Source organism: Paroedura picta, chromosome 3 (genome assembly GCF_049243985.1).
Source record: "Paroedura picta isolate Pp20150507F chromosome 3, Ppicta_v3.0, whole genome shotgun sequence".
Taxonomy (NCBI): domain Eukaryota; kingdom Metazoa; phylum Chordata; class Lepidosauria; order Squamata; family Gekkonidae; genus Paroedura; species Paroedura picta.
The window spans coordinates 14,734,521-14,755,330 of record NC_135371.1 but is presented as its reverse complement, the minus strand read 5'-3'; the positions used below and the strand labels follow the sequence as shown (position 1 = coordinate 14,755,330).

Genomic DNA, 20,810 nt, shown 5'->3' with positions numbered 1-20,810 from the left:
TCAGGTAGCCTGAGATTCCTTGGGAATATTTAGAAAAGCCACGCATCCACCTTAGCTCCCCAAGGGTGTCTGAATCCACAAGACTGTCCAAAGGAGCCCTTTTAAAGATGCTAGATCCCATGGACTGCTGGGACAGGAATTTGGGCTGGAATACTCTAAGTTATGGTGGAGCTACCTGGGGATGCTGAGAGGCTAGTTGGGTATTGGAGAACTTTATTGACTTACAACAAACAAAGGACTGGGGTGTGGGTATATGGGGTGACTCAGGCTACCCATTCTCATTGGGGGGAGAATTGGATTTGTTTAAATTTGTTGGGAGTGTGCAGCATTCACAAGCATTGGCCAGGGGGTTGGGGGTTAATTACCTAGTACCCAAGACCTGCTCTTCCTAGGTGAGGTGAACAATATTATTTTCATCCACAATGGGGAGGAAAAGCCTAGCAGCTGTTTTCCCTTGCCCAATGTGTCAGAGGTACAGGACTCAAAGGGTGGTGGCCCCTGGGGTCACTCGTGCTCAGGATTGGAGTGGCATCAACCTTGAATGTTCCTTCTAAAAAAAACGCTCAAAAACTCAGTGTGGACAGATAACTAGTACTCCAGGGAGAAAGATTCCAGCCCTCTCCTAGAGACCCAGTGTGGTGTAGTGGTTAAGAGCCGCGGCTTCTAATCTGGCAAGTCTGCTCCTCCACATGCAGCCAGCTGGGTGACCTTGGGCTAGTCACAGCCCTGTTAAGAGCTGTTCTCACAGGGCAGTTTCTCGCAGAGCTCTCTCAGCCTCACCTCCCTCTCAGGGTATCTGTTGTGGGGAGAGGAAGGAAAGGCGATTGTAAGCTGGTTTGAGACTTCTTCGGACAGTGAAAAGCAGAGTATAAAACCAACTCTTCTCGTGCTGATTTTCTAGGAGCAATAGGTGTGTTGTTTTTAAATACAGGGGTGCATTCCAAAATGGGATGGTGTACTCACAGAAGAAGCACAGTCCATCCTACCACCTTAGAATTTAACCTTGTTGGGATATTGTCTTAATATAGCAGAGATTTGCCCAGTCACAGAAGGGTGATGCTGAGTGTAGCAAAGAAATATCCCCAAGAAGCGTATTGCAAAAAAAAGGGTCAACTTACATTTATTCAAGGAGATCCAGTTCACATTCAGCTTGCAGTCACAAGGAGAGAGAGAAGCCTAATCCAAAGAGAGTTTCCCCTCTGAACATGTACCTCTTACTGAATTCTGATGGAATCTGGTAAGATTTGTGCAGGGCTACAGTCTTACTTTTTTGGCCACCTCATGAGAAGGTGGAAAAGAGCCTAATGCTGGGAGCGATCGAGGGCAAAAGAAGAAGGGGACGACAGAGAATGAGGTGGCTGGATGGAGTCACTGAAGCAGTCGGTGTGAACTTAAATGGACTCCGGGGAATGGTAGAGGACAGGAAGGCCTGGAGGGTCATTGTCCATGGGGTCGCGATGGGTCGGACACGACTTTGCACTTAACAACAACAACAATCCTAATAAAGTTTGTTTGATTGAGAGAGGGCAACTGTCCCAAAATCATCCAGGGACTTTATGGCAGGGTGTGGATTTGAGCCAAGGTTGCAGTTCTTAACCACTAATCTTGCAATAGTCTTTTGTGCACAATATGTACAAGCGATGGATCAATGCGCATGGGGAGGAGCAGGTGCAAGCACACTGGCCCCTCTGTATGTGATGAGCAACATGGAGGAAGTATATACACGCGTGTTCCCTCTCTGCAATCTGGAACATTCAAAGACCCACGTTCCTGACTGCTGGGAAAGAATCAACACATGTCCCCTCCTCCTGCTCTCCGTCTATTTTCACTAATGCCATGTATGTCTGTATGGGTAGTGTGGAGAGGGCTACTACCTCTCTCATGCCTTTAAAAGTGACACATAGGTTCCAGAAAGTATTCTTCAACAGCTTTGTGTGTTTTTTTAAGTTTTCACCAGCATTAAAACCCTAAGAGCCCTAAAATACGAAGGTTAATGAAAGAGCAATGAACAGGAAAAGAGCCCATCCTACAAAACCTCCCAGAAATCTGCCCCTTTCCAATTTTCCCCACACTGCAATCCAGTCAAGGGAAGAATGTCGGAAATTAATGCAAAGTGCCCGCATAGGCACGATGGGGGGGGATGCTCTGTTTTTTTGGGCAAAACTCTATGGTTAGAAGCTAATTCTACCATAGAGTTTTTGCCCAGATCATCACCCCCCCCCCAATGTCCCTATGTTACTCCTGGGCCCTACAGTTGTCTCAGAATTACAACTGATCTCTGGACTAAAGAGATTGGTTCCCTTGGCGAAACTGGCAGCTTCAGAAGCCAGCGGGCATACCATAGAGTTTAGAAGAAATGGAAGTCCTAGAAAGAATAGAAATAATACCACATCCCCAAGGAGCGCCCTCCACTCTCAAACTCTCCAGGAATTTCTCAGGTTTATTTTGGCTGCCCACCATGATACCTTGCTGGGTTTAGGCGAATTGTAGCATCATTTTGTCCCTGATGTCGCTCAGGTTGAGTTCCAGTGGGAAGATCCCGCCAACCGGACAGGGGACAAGCCTGAGGAAGCAGCCCCCAGACAGCAACAAATCCAGCAACTGCAGAACTTCCCAACCACTGACCGCGAAGTCCAAGGGAAGCTTTTGCTGCAAACTTATGCATCCCTGCACTGGACTCTTCTGCAACTAACAGAAGAGGGAGGGAGGGAGAAACGAAGGAAGGAAGGATGGTAGGGAGGGAGGGAGGGAGGGAGGGAAAGAAGGAAGGAAGGAAGAAGAAAGGAAGGAAGGAACAGGGAGGAAAGGAGAACGGAAGGGAGGAAGGAGCGGAGGAAGGGAAGGAGGGAGAAAGGAAGGGAGGAAGGAGTGGAGGGAAGGAAGGAAGGAACGGAGGGAGGGAGAGAGAAAGGGAGGGAGGGAAGGAGGGAGGAAGGCAGCCAGATGGACCCCCCCAAACGCTTAGGAGGGTACAGAAGGTGTCACATACCATGGGAATGAAAGACGGCTGCAGTCTCTGCTCAAGGCACTCAAGCCCACTAGTCCAATGGAGCTCCGAACAAGGGAAGGCAGAGCAGAGGGGAGGGGCAAGCAGCCGCTCCTGACCCCTCCCAAGGACCTGTGGCTTCCAAAGACGAGTCAACAGCCGCGATACCTTCTCGCCAGAGGAAGCCTGAGGCTAAAGGTGCTTCCTTCTTCTTCACTCCTGAACGCCATGGGTTTGCTGGTAATGCCTGTTCAGGTGGCTCTTCTGGATGTAGCCTTTGTCACAGAAGCGGCAGCAGAAGGGCTTATCCGGCTGGTGCAGCAGCAGGTGCCTGACCAGCACCGACTTGACGCCGAACGTTTTCCCGCAGTGGCAGCAGCAGAAGGGCCTGTCTTGGGAGTGGGTGGCCCAGTGCCTCCGGAACTTGTACCCCTGGGAGAAGCTCTGCCCGCACACCTCGCACAGAGCCGCAAAACGGTCCCCATCTTTGCCACTCGGCTTCAACTTGCCCTTGGGACGCGGGAGGGGGCTCTTTCTGGGCGGGCTGCAGCTTTTCACTTGCCCCGGATTCTGCGAGAGGTTTTCTTTCCTGTGGTGCTTCTGGTGCCTGGGGATGCTTGACTTGTGCACAAAGCCTCTCCCGCAGTCGGGGCAGTGGAAGCGTTTCTGGAGCCCATCCCTCTTTGGATTGGGGGTGTGGTTCAGGTCCAGCCGGTGGAAGAGTCTCTCCCGGTCAGCCGGGAAAGTCCCCGCAGGGCTGCCCACTGGGTAGCAGATGAAGAGGTATCTGCAGCTGGGGCATTCGTACAGCTTGTCCGTAGTCTGTGGGGATTGGTGGGCAATGAGGTTCCCGGGCAGGCTGAACGCTGTCCCACAGTTGGGACATGAGCAGAGCATCTCTCTGGCACATGGGCTCCCCAGGGCCCCAGGTGATGGTGACTCGGTGGCACTTTCCCCACGGCCGTCGCAGGAAGGACTGCTCTCCTCTTTGTAGGTCATCTGGTGGATGGAGACTTCTGCCACACCATGATCACCACCCTGTCCTCCAGTTCTCTGCTCGTTTCCCAGAAACAGATCTAATCCGCTGACGTTCAGCCCAGAAGCAGGCCGTGCGTTTCCTTGCTCCTCAGTCCAATCCGTCTCACTTGGCTGTTGAAAGCCTTCCCATTGCTGGAAAGCTGCCTTTGAATTTCCCGTCAGTATCTGAGGGAACACACTGAGATTTCCCCCGGAGGCCACGGATTCGTCCTTCTCGCTTGGCTGCAGATGGGTTCCCAGTTCAGGCCCAGCGACAGGCCCACAACTGGAAGAGTTGTCTTGGGGAATGCCTCCTTCTGGGTGGAGCACAAAATTGTACTGAATTTGAACCTGGGGCCCCGGGCTTCCTTGCTGCGGGAGGTCAAACGGCATTGATTCGTTGCCTGCTTGGGAAACAAAAAGAAGACAGGCATTCAGTTAAGGACTGCCTTTTTTTTATAGAATCATAGAGTTGGAAGGGGCCACACAGGCCATCTAGTCCAACCCCCTGCTCAATGCAGGATCAGCCCAAAGCATCTTAAAGCATCCAAGAAAAGTGTGCATCCAACCTTTGCTTGAAGACTGCCAGTGAGGGGGAGCTCACCACCTCCTTAGGCAGCCTATTCCACTGCTGAACTACTCTGACTGTGATTTCCCCCCCCTGATATCTAGCCTATATCATTGTACTTTAAACCCATTACTGCATGTCCTTTCCTCTGCAGCCAATGGGAACAGCATCCTGCCCTCCTCCAAATGACTGCTTTTTTAAAAAAATGGGGTTTATTGTTCGTCTTTGGCACAAAGTATGCAAAAAGGCATGTTTCCCTGGTCTGGTGCTTTAACATGATTGGAAGCCAGCAGAAATTGCAGAACTCACAAGAGAATGATGATGAATCATTCACTACACCCTAGAAGTGCTATAGATTGTCCTTACTTAGCAAGGAAACCAGGCAGAAGAGGTCTCCTGGAAGTTAAGTATGGGGTGGAAGAAGAAACACGAGCACTGAATGACTACATCAAGAAACAAACACTTCTGTGGACAATATTTAAAACGCATCAAGAATAAAGGAGATTGTGAAAATACCTGGAAGTGGCTCCAAAATTGGAACTTGAACAACAACAACAACAAAATGGAACAGCTAAATTTAGCTGCATGAGAGCAGACCCTTGAAACAAATTGCATGAAAAGTCAAGGTTCAGAAGATCAGTGCTGACAGCCAATGGTGACTTTGCATGGTAAAGGATGAAACAACATGGTCAATGCCTGCAGTAAAGTTTCTCTTTATAAGGAATGTCACAATAAGGTTGTAACTGTGTTGCTCTGGTATCTTTGCAAAAACTATGGCTTAACATCAGCCAGAAATTCATGAAGAAGAAGAAGAGTTGGTTCTTATATGCTGCTTTTCCCTACCCAAAGGAGGCTCAAAGTGGCTTACAGTCGCCTTCCCATTCCTCTCCGCACAACAGAAAACCTGTGGGTTGGGTGAGGCTGAGAGAGCCCTGATATCACTGCCTGGTCAGAACAATTTTATCAGTGCTGTGGCGAGCCCAAGGTCACCCAGCTGGTTGCATGTGGGGGAGCACAGAATCGAACCTGGCATGCTAGATTAGAAGTCCGCACTCCTAACCCCTACACCAAACTGGCTCTCGCAAACTGAGAGCGCAAACCAGAAAATATCACAGAGAATGATGAAACAAATATTATTTGGGATTTCCAATTACAAACCTGGAGCATAATACCCCTGATATCACAATTGTAGGGAGGGGGGAAAAATGAGAAAATAGGTTTTGGATCATTAACACTGCAATCCCAGGAGACAGCAGAATGGAACAGAAAGAACAGGAGAAGATCGTTAAATACCAAGACCTGCAAATAGAGTTAGAGCACTTTTGGGAGAAGAAGGTTACCATCATGCCAGTTGTCATAGAAGCCCTTGAAGCAGTACCTGGAAGTCTCAAGAAATACCTGAATATTCATTGAGCAAATAACACCAGCTCAGCTCCAGAAAACAATGTTGCAAAGAGACGTCAGCAATTACCAAGAACTTAGCTACATCTCAAATTGCAGAAAACCATTTACCAGTCAAATATCTGACTCTGACAATTCATTGTCGTCATAACAAAAACAACAGATTATACACGCCAATATGTATTTCTATCATCTTTAAATAATGATATTTAAGTTGATTTATTGGTTTTTTATTTATTGTTTTATATTCTCTGCATCGGCTCAGCAACGTTTTGTCAAGTGTAGGAATGAAACTGTTATAAGGTTATGTTAACAAAACACGCAGCATTTTCTTGAAAAGTCTCTAATGCAGACCAAGCAACTATATCAGGGGTAGTCAAACTGCGGCCCTCCAGATGTCCATGGACTACAATTCCCAGGAGCCCCCTGCCAGCGAATGCTGGCAGGGGGCTCCTGGGAATTGTAGTCCATGGACATCTGGAAGGCCGCAGTTTGACTACCCCTGAACTATATCCTTGGGCAAGTTTATTCACTGATAGTTAAAACCGAGGGATCTTTTAAATAAAAAGCTAAATATTAAGATCTGAAATATATCAACAGCATCTATTCGACAATCCCAGCCTTGTGTATAATTTTTTTGGAAAATAATGCCAGCAAATAATATACAATTCACTGAAGCAGCTTTTTTTTTAAGGGAGAAAATTAGAATGGTGAAAATCTGGGGGAGACCAAGGATTTCTAGAGCCTCTTGTGGCGCAGAGTGGTAAGGCAGCAGATATGCAGTCTGAAAGCTTTGCCCATGAGGCTGGGAGTTCCATCCCAGCAGCCGGCTCAAGGTTGACTCAGCCTTCCATCCTTCCCAGGTCGGTAAATGAGTACCCAGCTTGCTGGGGGGTAAATGGTAATGACTGGGGAAGGTGCTTGCACAGGGGATACCTTTACCTTTAAGGATTTCTAAAAAAATCTGTAGAGACTGGGAAGGCTCCACATTTCAATAAATACTTAAAACCTGAGCCTGAATGTCATGCCAAAGTTTTGGGGATGGAAAACATCGGCAAGTCAAAGCCAATTTATGATGACCCTGTAGGGATGTCAAGGCAAGAAATTAACAGAGGTGGTTTGTCACTGTGTAGCAACCTAGGACTTCCTTGGCAGTCTCCCATTCAAATTCTCATCAGTGATGACCTTTCTTGGTTTCTGAGGTCAGGTGAGGTCAGTCTAGCCTAGGCCATCTATGCCAGGGGTCGTCAACCTGTGGTCCTTCAGATGTCCATGGACGACAATTCCCATGAGCCCCTGCCAGTGTTTTCTGGCAGGGGTTCATGGGAATTGTAGTCCATGGACATCTGGAGGACCACAGGTTGACTACCCCTGATCTACGCCAGGGCAACCAAAGTTTTGAGGGACGGCACTGAGGCCCAGTTGCAGGGGAGAGACCCGTGGGCTTGGTGATGTCAAACACTGAGAAAGTGAATGTAGTAATAGCCTCCTAACTGGGACTATATCACTGGGAAACACAAGTGGAGAATCCTGTTTCTGAATATTTACTCGTGTTAAAACCTCCCTATGCGGGGTATAATGGAAATGGGTTCCGATCCAGCCCACTTCCTGACTTGCTATCTTTCCACATGCGGGAAGTTCTTGGTGTAAGAATTCCTACATGCAATCCCAGCAGCATTTGGAAGTGACAGTCTTGGGCACAATGTACCACGTGTGTTTCTCTGACTCTCTGAATCCGCTCGCAGCAGGGAGATTTAGCTGTCTCCGTCTTTCTTTCATGCATTACATTTCATGGATTTTTACTGTATACACGCCAACCAATTGCATTAGTTTTAAGCAGCTTATTAAATCCAAAATCCAGCAGACACGAACCCCCAAATCCAACAGGCACGTAGGAAAAAACCCAGCGAGGACTTAAGAGAGAAAGAAAAAAGTATACTAAATGAACTTTGTCTCTTGACTTCACATTCTCATTTGTAAAATGGGACTCAAAAATGACTTACTTTATAGGTTTGCTCTGAAGGATACATGTCTAATTCCTCACCTTCGTATGAGCATGATCCGGCCTCAAAGTCTTCCACAACCGTGACCAGCGAGAGCGGCAGCACACCCTGTTCTGTTTTCAAGAACATTTGAGGCTTGATATTCTCAAATTCTGCACCACCACCGAGTCAAAGGGAATAAAAAGGAAGCTAAACTTAAAAACTAAAAAAAAAAATGAAACAACAAGGCAAAAGAACAACAACACCTTGGTCAACCAATTGAAGGGGAAATTGAGCATCCCACAAAGTTAGAGCCATCGGCTACGGGAGGAATCCTAAACAGGTTTTCTGCCCCGAGCCGACTTGTCGAGAGGGGCGGGGTATAAACAATAAAATAAATAAAAAATAAAATTGTCCCTAGGTCAGCATTGTAAGCGAAATAGCTATTATATTAGTTTGCTTTTGATGGCTGTCATTGGAATAATACTATGGGTTGATTCTAGGGTTGCCAGCCTCCAGGTGGGACCTGGAGATCTCCTGCCATTAAAACTGTTCTCCAGATTACAGAGATCAGATAACCTGGAGAAAAGGCTGCTTTGGAGGGTGGAATCTACAGCGCTGTACTCTGCTGAGGTCCCTCCCCAAAACCCTCTCTCCCCAGGCTCCACTCCCAAAACTCCAGATGCTTCCCCACCCACTACTGCAACCAGAGCTTCGCACATCGATTTAAGTGCCCACAAGACTCCGCCTAAACACTCCAAATGAAATCTGTGAACATGTGTTTGCAAACATGTGCACCATAAAGTTAAAGGTATCCCCTATGCAAGCACTGGGTCATGTCTGACCCTTGGGGTGACGCCCTCTAGAGTTTTCTTGGCAGACTCAATACGGGGTGGTTTGCCAGTGCCTTCCCCAGTCATTACCGTTTGCCCCCCAGCAAGCTGGGTCCTCATTTTACCGACCTCGGAAGGCTGAGTCAACCTTGAGCCGGCTGCTGGGACTGAACTCCCAGCCTCATGGGCAGAGCTTTCAGACAGCATGTCTGCTGCCTTACCACTCTGCGCCACAAGAGGCTCTTTGTGCACCATAACACATGCAACAGAGAATCCTCTTCCAAGTATACTTGTGGTTGTAAAAGGCATGTTTGTTCTTGGAAAACAGGAGAAAATGCCCCTGGGTCCTTGGGTCCTTTCTAGAGCCACTTGTGCCAGTCCACCAGCCTGTTACAGCTTTTGATTGCAAATATTTTTGTGGGCAAGCCATTGTGGTCACCAGGCCAGTACCCCATGATGGCTTAGAACCATAGAATCATAGAGTTGGAAGGGACCGCCTGGGTCATCTAGTCCAACCCCCTGCACTATGCAGGACCCTATCGCTCATCCACTGTCACCTGCCACCCCCTTGAATGTTCACAGAATCAGCCTGTCTGTCAGATGGTATCCAGCCTGTTTTAAAATTTCCAAGGATGGAAAACCCCCCGCTGCCCGAGGAAGCCTGTTCCACTGAGAAGCCGCTCCATTGTGGCTTCACCACAGTCCTACCTAGAGCCCTAAAGGGAGCTTTATCTTGGGAAGGGGCCTGGAGGGAGTGATGGGACAGGGAAAGCTCAGAACAGCTGATGGTTATCTGCGGCCACAGAGCTGCTCAGAAACCTTCAACGTCCAGTTGTCCTCAACATCAGGGGTAGTCAACCTGTGGTCCTCCAGATGTTCATGGACTACAATTCCCATGAGCCACTGCCAGCGTTTGCTGGCAGGGGCTCATGGGAATTGTAGTCCATGAACATCTGGAGGACCACAGGTTGACTACCCCTGCTCAACATGATGCCCAGGACAACATGCCACTTCTTTTCCTGTTACCTGCCTAGTGTTTTTTAGAAAGCGGGTGGGACCAAGTAGGACTCTTTGAGTTCTCAAACCAACCCCTGCATAGCTGCTGAGATCTGGGCTATCCAGATCAGGGCGTAAATGTGTTAGATGCCTGCAAAATGAAGACAGTCAACGCCAAAGGAAGGCTGCTTAGCTACCTTGATACGTATACTTATTGTTTTGCTTAAGCAAGAAAATATTTTTAAACAACGTATTAATCTCAAAAGGCGTTCAACCCACCCAGGTGGGCCGGTGTGGTGAGGAAGATACGAGCGCACGTGGAGGAAACATCCAAACCAGCAGTCAAAGAAAGGAAGCCACAAAATAGACCTATCTGTTCCGTGAGTATCTCAGTAGGAAGGATAGCACGGTAAACAACAACAGATCAAAAGGAGATCAATAACCACCCATCAGGCACAAAATATATACTGAGTGAGATTCCCAGAGTATAATTCACAAGGTATTGATGCTCTCTTTCGCCACATCATTTGAGAATGACGGGATATATGCATGCTAGACACAAACTTACTTATTGATTCTGTTTTGATCTATTGTTTCAGACTTTCTGTCTTCTCGTGGTGAGCGATTATGGCTTTTTTGTGTGTGTGGCTTCCTTTCTTTGTGGGAAGAAAGGCGCCATCCGTCTTAGGATCCTTTCCTTCCCTACAACTCCACAGATTCCTTTTTGTTACCCACACCCCTTCAGGGTCCCCGTCTCCCTGCTGGAGACTCAACACAAGGGACTTCAATGTCAAAGAAACTCACTGTGTAGCTGTAGGCGAGTCTTGTGTCTTAACACACCTCACAGGGGCTGGTGGGAGATCAAAAGATGCTGGGCCTATGATCAGATCGCAACCAGTGTCTCTTGAAACTCAGCTATAGCCACACAAGTCTTTGACTCCTGTGGGGAAAAGGGGAGGAGTTCAGCACATCCAAAAGGGCCTCCTTACTCTATCACATATGTTGAGAGCCAACAAGTCACATCTGACTTAACGGCAACCCTAGGAATTAATGTCCTATCATTAACAGCTAGGATTGCCGGCTCTGGGTTGAGAAATACTTTAGGGGTGGAGCCAGGAGTGGGCGGGCTTTGGGGTGGGGCGGAGCTTCAGTGGCGTAGAATGCTATGGAATCCACCCTCCGAAGCAGCCATTTTCTCCTGGGGAACTGATCTGTTATCTATAGATGAGCTATAATTCCAGGGAATCCCCAGGTCCCACCTGGAGGCTGGCATCCCTACTAGCAGCCGATCTCAGGTCTTGCTCACTGAGGGCCTTTTCGCACGGGGATCTTTGTTGCAAATTGTTTGCGGAAGGAAAAATCGCCATTTAAAATAGTGGAATTCGTCGTTTTGCACACCTGGCTTTGTAGTGGAATCAGTTGCGTTTTTTAGCGTTTCCCACAGGCTTCCGGTCTCGGCAGAAATCGCTAGAAAGGAAGCGCTATTGCCAAGCTCGTCCCGCCCCTGGCCGTCAAGCAGCCAATGGGCAGCCGTTAGCATGCTCCCAAACAGCCCCTTTCCCTTTAAGAAAGGTTTTTAAAAAAAAAAACAGACCCATAGCAACGAATCTGTGTAGATTCTTTGCTATGGAGAGACCCATCCAGCTGCCTAATGTGAGCTGTCGTTTGATTGTATGATCGTTTGCACGCTGGCTCGAGTGATAAAAAAAAATTCCCCCCCCCCCCTTCTCACGGGCTCGATTTTCGGCTGAATTTATGTGTAAAAAATAAAGGGACTTTATTCCAGCAAACGGGCTTTTAAGTGGTTTGTGCTTAGTGACTAAAGGTGAAGGAATGAAGCCAGGGAAGCCTCTAAACAGAAAGAGGCTCGCCGGTGCGTTTATCCCCGCTCGCTCCGAGAAAAAAAAATGGCGATCGCTTCGCCGGAAGTTTGGAGAAGAGAGCCAGGGGGAGGGGCTTTGAAGAACCAGCAACAATGGTAACGCACAGGTCTTTAGCGCTAGTGTTGCAGATTGGTTGCAGGAGTGTATCGCTATCCGGAGGGTGAATCCACTTTTCTGGATTTCCCTGAAAGCGCTAAAACAAAGCGCTTATTGCTGATCGGTTTCAGGAGTGTTGCAGATTGTCTACGACGTCGTGGGTAATGCCAAATTAGTAGCGTTTTCAATTAGCAACCATTGTGCTATTTTTAAGCCGTGGGAAATGGCCCTGAGGGTTGGGCTTCCTTGACTGAGTGAATTAACCTCATGTTGGATCTTCCCCTGGCCTGGTCGTTTTTAGGTTCTAATTGCTAGCTTTTTATGCCCACTGCTGTAACCCTAACTTACTTATTTACAGCAGCTGCAGTTCTATCGTCCTCATGTTTAATCTCTTTTAACCCTTGTTATATTCTTTTCACAGAGGCTGCTTTGGAAGCTGCAGACACTTGGGGTGGTAACCTTCGATCAGCTAAGGAAGCAAACGTGCTCAGTTCGGTCTCTTACCCAGCAAGGAAAGCATGGTGCAATAGTGCTGCATGTCATTTCCTGAGAGAGCCAGCAGAGAAGGATCCAAAGGGTACTCCTTTTCTTCAATGACGCTGACCGACACCTCTCCAGAGGTTGCAGGATCCTATAGAAGAAGAAGACGAAGAAGAGTTGGTTCTTATATGCCGCTTTTTCCTACCCGAAGGAGGCTCAAAGCGGCTTACAGTCGCCTTCCCATTCCTCTCCCCACAACAGACACCCTGTGAGGTGGGTGAGGCCGAGAGAGCGCTGATATCACTGCCCGGTCAGAACAGTTTTATCAGTGCCATGGCCCAAGGTCACCCAGCTGGCTGCATGTGGGGGAGTGCAGAATCGAACCCGGCTGGCCAGATTAGAAGTCCGCACTCCTAACCACTACACCAAGCTGGCTCTATAGCAGGAAGAGTTTCCCTGCCCCTATCAATATGTACTCAACTAGCCTTTCTCAGCTTTTTTACTGTTGAAAACTCCCTGAAACATTCTTCTGGCTTTGAGAAAGCCCAGAAGTGGCATGATTGTGGTTGGGAAGCATAGTTGCGTACAGACCCATCCAGGAACCCTCCCCTTCCCACCCCTTGAGGTGTATTATTGGGTGGGGAGGGTCAACATATCACCCAATAAATGTTTAATAAAGCTACATAAAAATTAATTAATTCCCACCCACTCAGGAAACACTTCCAAGGCTGTCAGGAAACCCCAGAGGTTGAGAAAACCTGGCTCAGAGGAACAAAACACACATATTCAAGGTTACCCTTCTCCTGTTTATGGTATTCAGCCACATAGCCTTACCATATAGACAAAGAAGCATTCATGTCAATTCATCGTCTTCTCAGTTTAGCATCTTGAGTTTGGGTAAGTTAAGAAGGAACCCCAGCAGCGCAAATCACATAGAAAGGAACTTTTATATGTTACAAATCAATCGCACCTCTAGAAATTATCCGCATCCATCAATGGTTCCCCTAAGAAATCTGCATTGCAGGTTGAAAGGCATAAAGTAGCATAAATCCTCAATATTATCTGGTTTGTAAGGGCAAACTGTTTCGTCGTAGCAAAACAAAATCAGAGTCCAGTGACACCTTTAAGCCCAACAAAGATTTATTCAAGGCGTGAGCTTTTAAGTGCAAGCACTCTTCGTCAGACCAGTCTGAGGAAGAGTGCTTGCACTCGAAAGCTCACACCTTGAATAAATCTTTGTTGGTCTTAAAGGTGCCACTGGACTCTGATTTTGTTTTGTTGTGCTGCTTCAGACCAACATGGCTACCCACTTGAATTAGAAGACTCCTGAGATCCTTTCCAGTACTATGCTTCTATTAATATCTCAGGTTGTCATTTTACCTTTTACAATAGAGACAGCCAGGAGATTAAAGTTCAGCTTATTTTTTAAACAAAATATCCAAAGATTACATCTCTCCGCCCCCATTAAAAAGGCTCTAATGTGATTTGCTCTGCTGATATTTCTAGTTCTTGTTTTCTGGCCTTGTAGCACATTGAACTACATTAGGATTACTGTAGACCAGTTGTGGCCAAACTGTGGTTCTCCAGATGTCCATGGACTACAATTACCACAAGCCCTTGTCAGTACCATGGCATACAGGCAGGGGCTCCTGGCAATTCTAATCCATGGTCGTCTGGAGAGTCACAGATTGGCCGTTCCTGCTGTAGAGAGCATTAGGTGGCCTTTCTTGTTGCATTAGAATTCCAGTCTGCCTTTTAACCTTTTGACAGATCCCCGAAGGAGTGTGTCTAGGGGCCTTGGCTCCTTGAACGGGTACCTCATCCAGCATGCCTGTGAGCTTGCGTGGTACCAATTATTTGTGTCAGCACAATTCTCACGGCTCAAAGTGATGGTCAGTTGATTCAAGGGAGACCAAAGGGAGGCCCTTCTTTGTGTACCGCTTACAGAACATAAGGAATTCAGTGCTACAAAAATATTTTCAGCCTAACTTCCCTGACAGGGATGTTTTATCTTTTTGGGTAAAAATGGAGGAGAGGAGGACAATGTCAGGTGCTTTGGGTCCCCATGGGGAGAAAGGTGGGGGTATATGAATTAAATAAAATAAATAAACCTGCCAGTAGTTGTAAAAGGGGAGAAGACACATCCACAAAGAATAGGTCTGTCAACAGATCTGCATTGTAATAGTTAAATGGAACCTCCAAATTCAGAGGCAGTAAACCTCTGATTACCAGTTGCTGCTGTGGGAAGCACTGGCCTTCCCGCCTTGCTCGGAGGCCTTCTAGGTGCCTGGCCACTGTAGGAACAAGGTGCTGGATTAAACAGCTCTTTGGTCCATTCTTTAAGCCTGCCTCCGAGCTCATATGAAAATGGCACCATCTCAGTTTTATGGCTGCAGTACAGACAGATCAAGATCAGACGGAGGCTCCTTGATCATCTATCCACCCCCTCCTTTTTCAGCCCAAGGCAAAATGCACAGATCTTAACACTTCTCTTCCAACCTGCCCAACCCCTGCTGTACCTGAACTTGCTCTTCCGTAGCCATGTTCCTTCTCGGAGGCTGGGATTAACTGCAACTGATCTGGGGAAACAGAATATTGTTTGGCACACGAGGTTAAGTGGATAATTTCTTTTTTAAATGTACAGATTTCAACCTCCCACTTGACTGCCACAAGTCCCTTTGGGCCTTTGCGGGGAGAAAAGTGGGGCAAAAATATCTGAAGATATAGCAAGGGCAAGGATAGATCTGATTAGTTATACTAAGCAGCTCCAGTGACAAATGAGTCTACAGCTGTCCAAAACATACACATATTTTAAGTTACTTATAAGTGTATAATAATATCATAAATTTGCACCACTTTATATATGATATTAAGGAGGAGAGAGACAAGGGTAGTTATTACGTTAGAAGTGAGCATTGATTCACAAAAGCCGCACATTTTGTTAAGTTTTTAAGGTGCTCCTGGACTCTTACTCTTTTCCGGTGGTTACTATTTCACAATCTCAGCAAACACACACTTATATTCCAGATAAATTGAGCAGGAAAACCACGTTAAGTCGATTTTCAGTTGTAGTGTTATCTACCCCTCCCCAGCCGTACTTTTTCACCCGTTTTAATCCTATAGTTTTCAATCGGGGATTGGGGAGGAAGCGGCTCTTCCTTGGACGCTAGATCCACTCTTTGCCTGGAAAGATCCTTTCTCCCCCTCCTAGTTCAACGTTCCTAAAGATCGGGCGCCGAAGAGACCGCAAGGATCCTGTCCCCACTAGGACCGGATCGTTTCCCTGGAAGCCCTCCAATGCTACACAGACGCCACCCAAAAGGCCCCCTCCCCGCCCCCGTCGCCTTCCCTCCGGCGGCCTAACCCACTCACCTGGGCTCAGCTCATGGACTGTGGCAAAGGTTTCCCTTGGGGCAGCCAAAGAGGAAATTGGCACCCGGCACTGACCTCCCGTGTCGTTATGGATCCCCACCCCACCCCCCAAATACCCAGAAAATGAGGAAGGGTCATCGGCTGCCCGAAGAGCTCCCCTGGCTACAAGGGGAGGGGAGGAAGCTCTAGTGGCCTCGAGGCTGACCTTGATTCCCAGTCCTCATGGTCGGAAAGAGGAAGCAGCCCCCTCCCCAAGCCTTAACCTGTGAGCAGAGAGCCCTCTGAATAACCCCTGCACGGAGCCCGGGGGAGGATTTTCAGGTGTGTATTCATTCATTCCTTAGTCCATCACCACAGCAGCCCTTAAAACTAATGTGAATTTTGACCTATTCCTTTTTTTTTTCTTAATTGAATGACTGGTTTGTACTAAAGAGGTCTAGAGATTGATCCCAACCTGCAGCTAGCTCAGATATTCTACTCCAGGGAGAAAAATTTTGAAAATTGGCCTTTCAAAATAACAAGAACAACCACAATAACAATAATAGTTGGTTGTTATATGTTGCTTTTCTTTACCAGAAGGAGTCTCAAAGCGGCTTACAGTTGCGTTCCCTTTCCTCTCCCCACAACAGACACCCTGTGAGGTGGGTGAGGCTGAGAGAGCCCTGATGTTACTGCTCTGTCAGAACAGCTTTCTCAGTGCTGTGGTGAGCCCAAGGTCACCCAGCTGGCTGCATGTCGGGGAGGAGCAGGGAATCAAACGCGGCTCGCCAGATTAGAAATTTGCACTTCTAACTGCTACACCAAGCTGGCTCTGTTCTGAATAGACCATTCTGAACATCACAGAACAACAAACAAACAGACAGATGGTCAAAGTTAGGTTAAATTTACTCATAAAGGTACTCCACCTGGCCCTCAGCCTCTCTGACCTAAAAATTCCAGCTTTCCATGTACAAAGATCATGAGAATAAATTTTCACATTAGCAAATTAGCCCAAGATTACCCAGCAAATCCTAGCATGCCGTCCACATTCAGTCTGTCAATAGGCATATCCCTTCTGTCCCCTTGCAAAAAGAAAAACCTCACTTTTGAAGTCATTTATCCTCCCGTCTCTTCTAGAGAGGCCTTCCACTTAGAATTCCAGTTTTACTCCCAAACATGCATTGAAGGGGACCTATTTGAAATAAGACAAAATACTTTAAGGAGCAGTTTAATTCATTTAATCCATCCATTCTTTTTTTTTTCCTGCAAGAAGATGTTTTGCAGGCTTATGTAAAGGGAACCATAAGCCTTTGGCAGCTGACAAAGGAGGGCCTATTGAAGGTTGAGATGTTAGCTGGCCCTGGCTTTTGTGAACTGGATTGTGAGTTAATAGCCCAGGATGGCTGGTGGGGAGGCTTAACAAAGGGAGGGAATGGTCCGGAGATGTGGATCTCTTTGCAGCTTTGAATGAGGTGCCCATCAGAGTCTGCCAAAGGTGACATCTCTCCCGCAGAAGAAAAACCCTGAGATGAGGAGATTTGGCACATTGATTCATTACAGAGAGTTCTGTGTATATATTTGTTTTATCAGATTTCATGGAACATTATTTTTTATTTATTTATTTTTTATTTATTATATTTATATACCGCCCTCCCTGGGGGCTCAGGGCGGTTTACATAATAACATAAGAACAATACATGGAACAGTCTATAAAACATTTGAATAACTGTGCAATAATAACTGATAATTGTAAACATAGAACATTATAATTGTATAACCAATAAACAATACAACGTTGCAACATATAAACAGGTCCAGAGTAGGGTTGTGCGATTCGGCCGCCGAAGCGGCCGTTCCGTCCGGGCGCAGCCAGCGCCGCGCCATGGGGGGGGAGGGCGGTGCCGGCAGCGGCATGACAGCGAGCGCAACCACGCAGGCGCGGAATTCCGCGCCTGCGTAGTTGCGCCCGCTGTCACGCCGCTGCCGGCACCGCCCTCCCCCCCCGCGCCGCGGCGCTGGCTGCGCCCGGACAGAACGGCCGCTTCGGCGGCCGAATCGCACAACCCTAGTCCAGAGTGTATAGATGGTGTTCTGAGGGGGCGGGCGGGGAGCAGGGGCACTTTGGTCACGGTTGGTTATATATATCTGGTTTCAGCTGAATGCCTGGCAGAAGAGCTCCTCCTTGCAGGCCCTGCGGAACTTTTTAAGCTCTGTCAGGGCCCTGATCTTCTCGGGGAGCTTGTTCCACCAGGTGGGGGCCAGAACAGAGAATGCTCTGGCCCTGGTTGAGACCAGGCAGACTTCTTTAGGGCCAGGTACCTTTAGCTGGTTGGTAGCAGTGGAGCGCAGGGCTCTTTTGGGGGCGTAAGGCAGGGAGGCGATCCCTCAGGTACACTGGGCCCTGACCGTATATGGCCTTGAAGGTAATTATCAGAACCTTTAGTCTGATCCGGAATTCAACTGGCAACCATTGCAGTTGATGGAGAATGGGCCGGATGTGGGACCTCCACGGTGTTGCAGTGTGGCTGAACAGGGATTCAAGGTTTCCTTTGTGAGCTTCTTTGAGGCAGTAGTGGTTGCAACATTATCACCTGCCATGCACAAGTTAAAAAATCCCAAACTAATCTGGTCATTAAAGACCGCACTGCAGACAATGCTATATTATTTATACGAGTGTGAAATGCAGACAGGGGAAATGTTGTAGACTGCTTTGGGTCCCCATTTTGAAAGAAAAAGTGGGATATAAATATTTAAAGTAATATTTATGATGTGTGCGCATAATACACGGATCTCAGGATTACTTTCCTTTATCTTGGACCTTGTCCTGGTTCTTGGCAATCACGGCCAAATGAGCTCCACCAGGATGGGATAAAAAGCATGGTTCTAGTCAAACTCGGTTGTTCTACTCGAGCATGTTAGTTATGATGACTTCCCTCCTCTCTCCAGCAATAATATTCATGATCCAGCTTTCTGTGGAACTAGGTTATGATGTATTTTTCTTGCTGTGGGGAGTTTGAGGGTCAGCCCGTTTATTCCAGCCTTTATATCTCCAAATGGCTCCATCTGGCATCACAGGCCTAGAGCCAGTTTGGGGTAGTGGTTAGGAGTGCAGACTTCTAATCTGGAGAGCCGGGTTCAATTCTGCACTCCCCCACATGCAACCCGTGGTGCTGATAAAGCTGTTCTGACTGACCAGTGACATCAGGGCTCTCTCAGCCTCACCCACCTCACAGGGTGTCTGTTGCAGGGAAGAGGAAAGGGAAGGCGAATGTAAGACACTTTGAGACTCATTCAGGTAGAGAAAAGCAGCATATAAGAACCAACTCTTCTTTAGTAATCTCAAGGCTCCCTCAGCCTCACCTCCCTCACAGGGTGTCTGTTGTGGGGAGAGGAAAGGGAAGGCGACTGTAAGCCGCTTTGAGACTCCTTCGGGGAGAGAAAAGCGGCATATAATAACCAACTCTTCTTTTTCAGTAATCTCAGGGCTACCTCAGCCTCTCCTCCCTCACAGGGTGTCTGTTGTGGGGAGAGGAAAGGGAAGGCGACTGTAAGCCGCTTTGAGACTTCTTCTGGTAGAGAAAAGTGGCATATAAGAACCAACTCTTCTTCAGTAATCTCAAGGCTCCCTCAGCCTCACCTCCCTCACAGGGTGTCTGTTGTGGGGAGAGGAAAGGGAAGGCGACTGTAAGCCACTTTGAGACTCCTTTGGGTATATAAGTGGCATATAAGAACCAACTCTTCTTCTTCTACTTCTACTCTTCAGCTAGCTCTAATGCCAGCCCCCATATTGATGCCTTTAAAGCCAGGCCTCAGTGATCAAATTAATGGATCAAATTACCTCAGTGAAGAAGGAGAGAGAGGCCTAGAAACACCAACAGATGCAGTGGTTATTTCTTTAACTGGCAGCAGGTGGCACTACAAAGTTGCTTCTCTGATTAATGGATTTGTAAAAAAGTGGGCTGAAAACACAGGTTGGGTTTGACCTTGAACTTGAGGGAGGGAGCTCTGGGCAGGAGGAGAAGGGTCACTGGATGGAGCTGGGGCTCTGCAGAGCAGGTTGCCTGAATGAAGATGGGGTCATTTGTTAATGGGCCACCTGCCTTTGGTTTTGAGGGAGGACCTTTCCTGCAGGACAGATTGATATTCAGGAGGCACAGTTTCCCTAAGCCTAGCCATCAAGGGCTGGGGGGAAGTGTGCCAGTTGTAACAGGAGAAAGACATCTGTGGGGTGTGTGTGTCGAGGGGGGCACATGAGACTGACAGAGCTTCGTGAAAATATGCATGAGGCGGAGAATAGTAGAGAGAGTTCTTTCTCCCTCTTTCATAATAGTAGAACACAGTGATAGATTTGGGACAGGAAAAAACACAGCAAAAGATTGAGGACAAAGGGGGGGAAAGCGCTTATTTACTCAATGAGTAGCCAAATTGTGGAATTCACCACCAGCGAGTGTAGTGATGGCCACTGTAGAGGGTGTGCTTGCTCCGGATGAGGCCTGGAATTATAACTGGACTGCAGAATCTTTTCTCTGTGGTGTCGCCTCTCCTCCCCCAACTCTCCTGGGCCCCCAAATATTCAAGAATTTCCCAATCCAGAGTTGGGAACCCTATTAAGCAGCTTAAAACCCCATCAGTATAGGACTCTAAAGGGGGAACAGGCAGATTATTGAAGAAGTTCATCCATGTTTACTACCCATCTTGACTAAAGAGAACTTCCACATAAGAAAGCTAGTGGCTAAAGGGTTCTGGGCAATGCAGGTTCAAATCCCCACTTGAGCCAGCCATGGAAGCTTTCTGGGTGACCTGGAGCCAGACACCTGCTCTCAGCCTAACCTACCTCACAAGGTTGTTGTGTGGATAAGATGGAGGAGAGGAAAGTGGTGTGAGCTGATTTGTGTCCCTGCTAGGATGAAAGGTGAGATATAAATACATAAAATGAAAATAGAGATGCATCAAACCTGTGAGTGCCAGTGCAGAGTGGAAGCATCCGGCAAGGCCTTGGCCCTCAAGGGCAACTAGGTGGAAGGATGCTGGACTAGATAGACCACTAGTCTTATCCAGTAGGGCCCCTCTTTTGTTCTTAATTCTTACCTGCCTAGTAGTGGCTTACTCGCATCAGAAAGCATGGCGCTCTAAGTCTGCCCCCTCAGTGGTCAGTATGGAAGGAAATAGGGGCGATAATAGGTCTAGATCAGTGGTCCCCAACCTTTTTATCACCGG

General features: G+C 47.6%; 1 long non-coding RNA gene across 1 annotated transcript; it reads right to left on the bottom strand.

The window, feature by feature from the left end:
* Positions 1-12,302: 12,302 nt before the first annotated feature.
* Positions 12,303-15,697, bottom strand: LOC143831460 (uncharacterized). The gene is made up of 3 exons (XR_013228884.1): positions 15,615-15,697; positions 14,762-14,821; positions 12,303-12,393 (listed from the first exon to the last, which is right to left on the bottom strand). It is a non-coding gene; the product is annotated as an uncharacterized LOC143831460 (long non-coding RNA).
* Between the last annotated feature and the right edge of the window lie 5,113 nt (positions 15,698-20,810).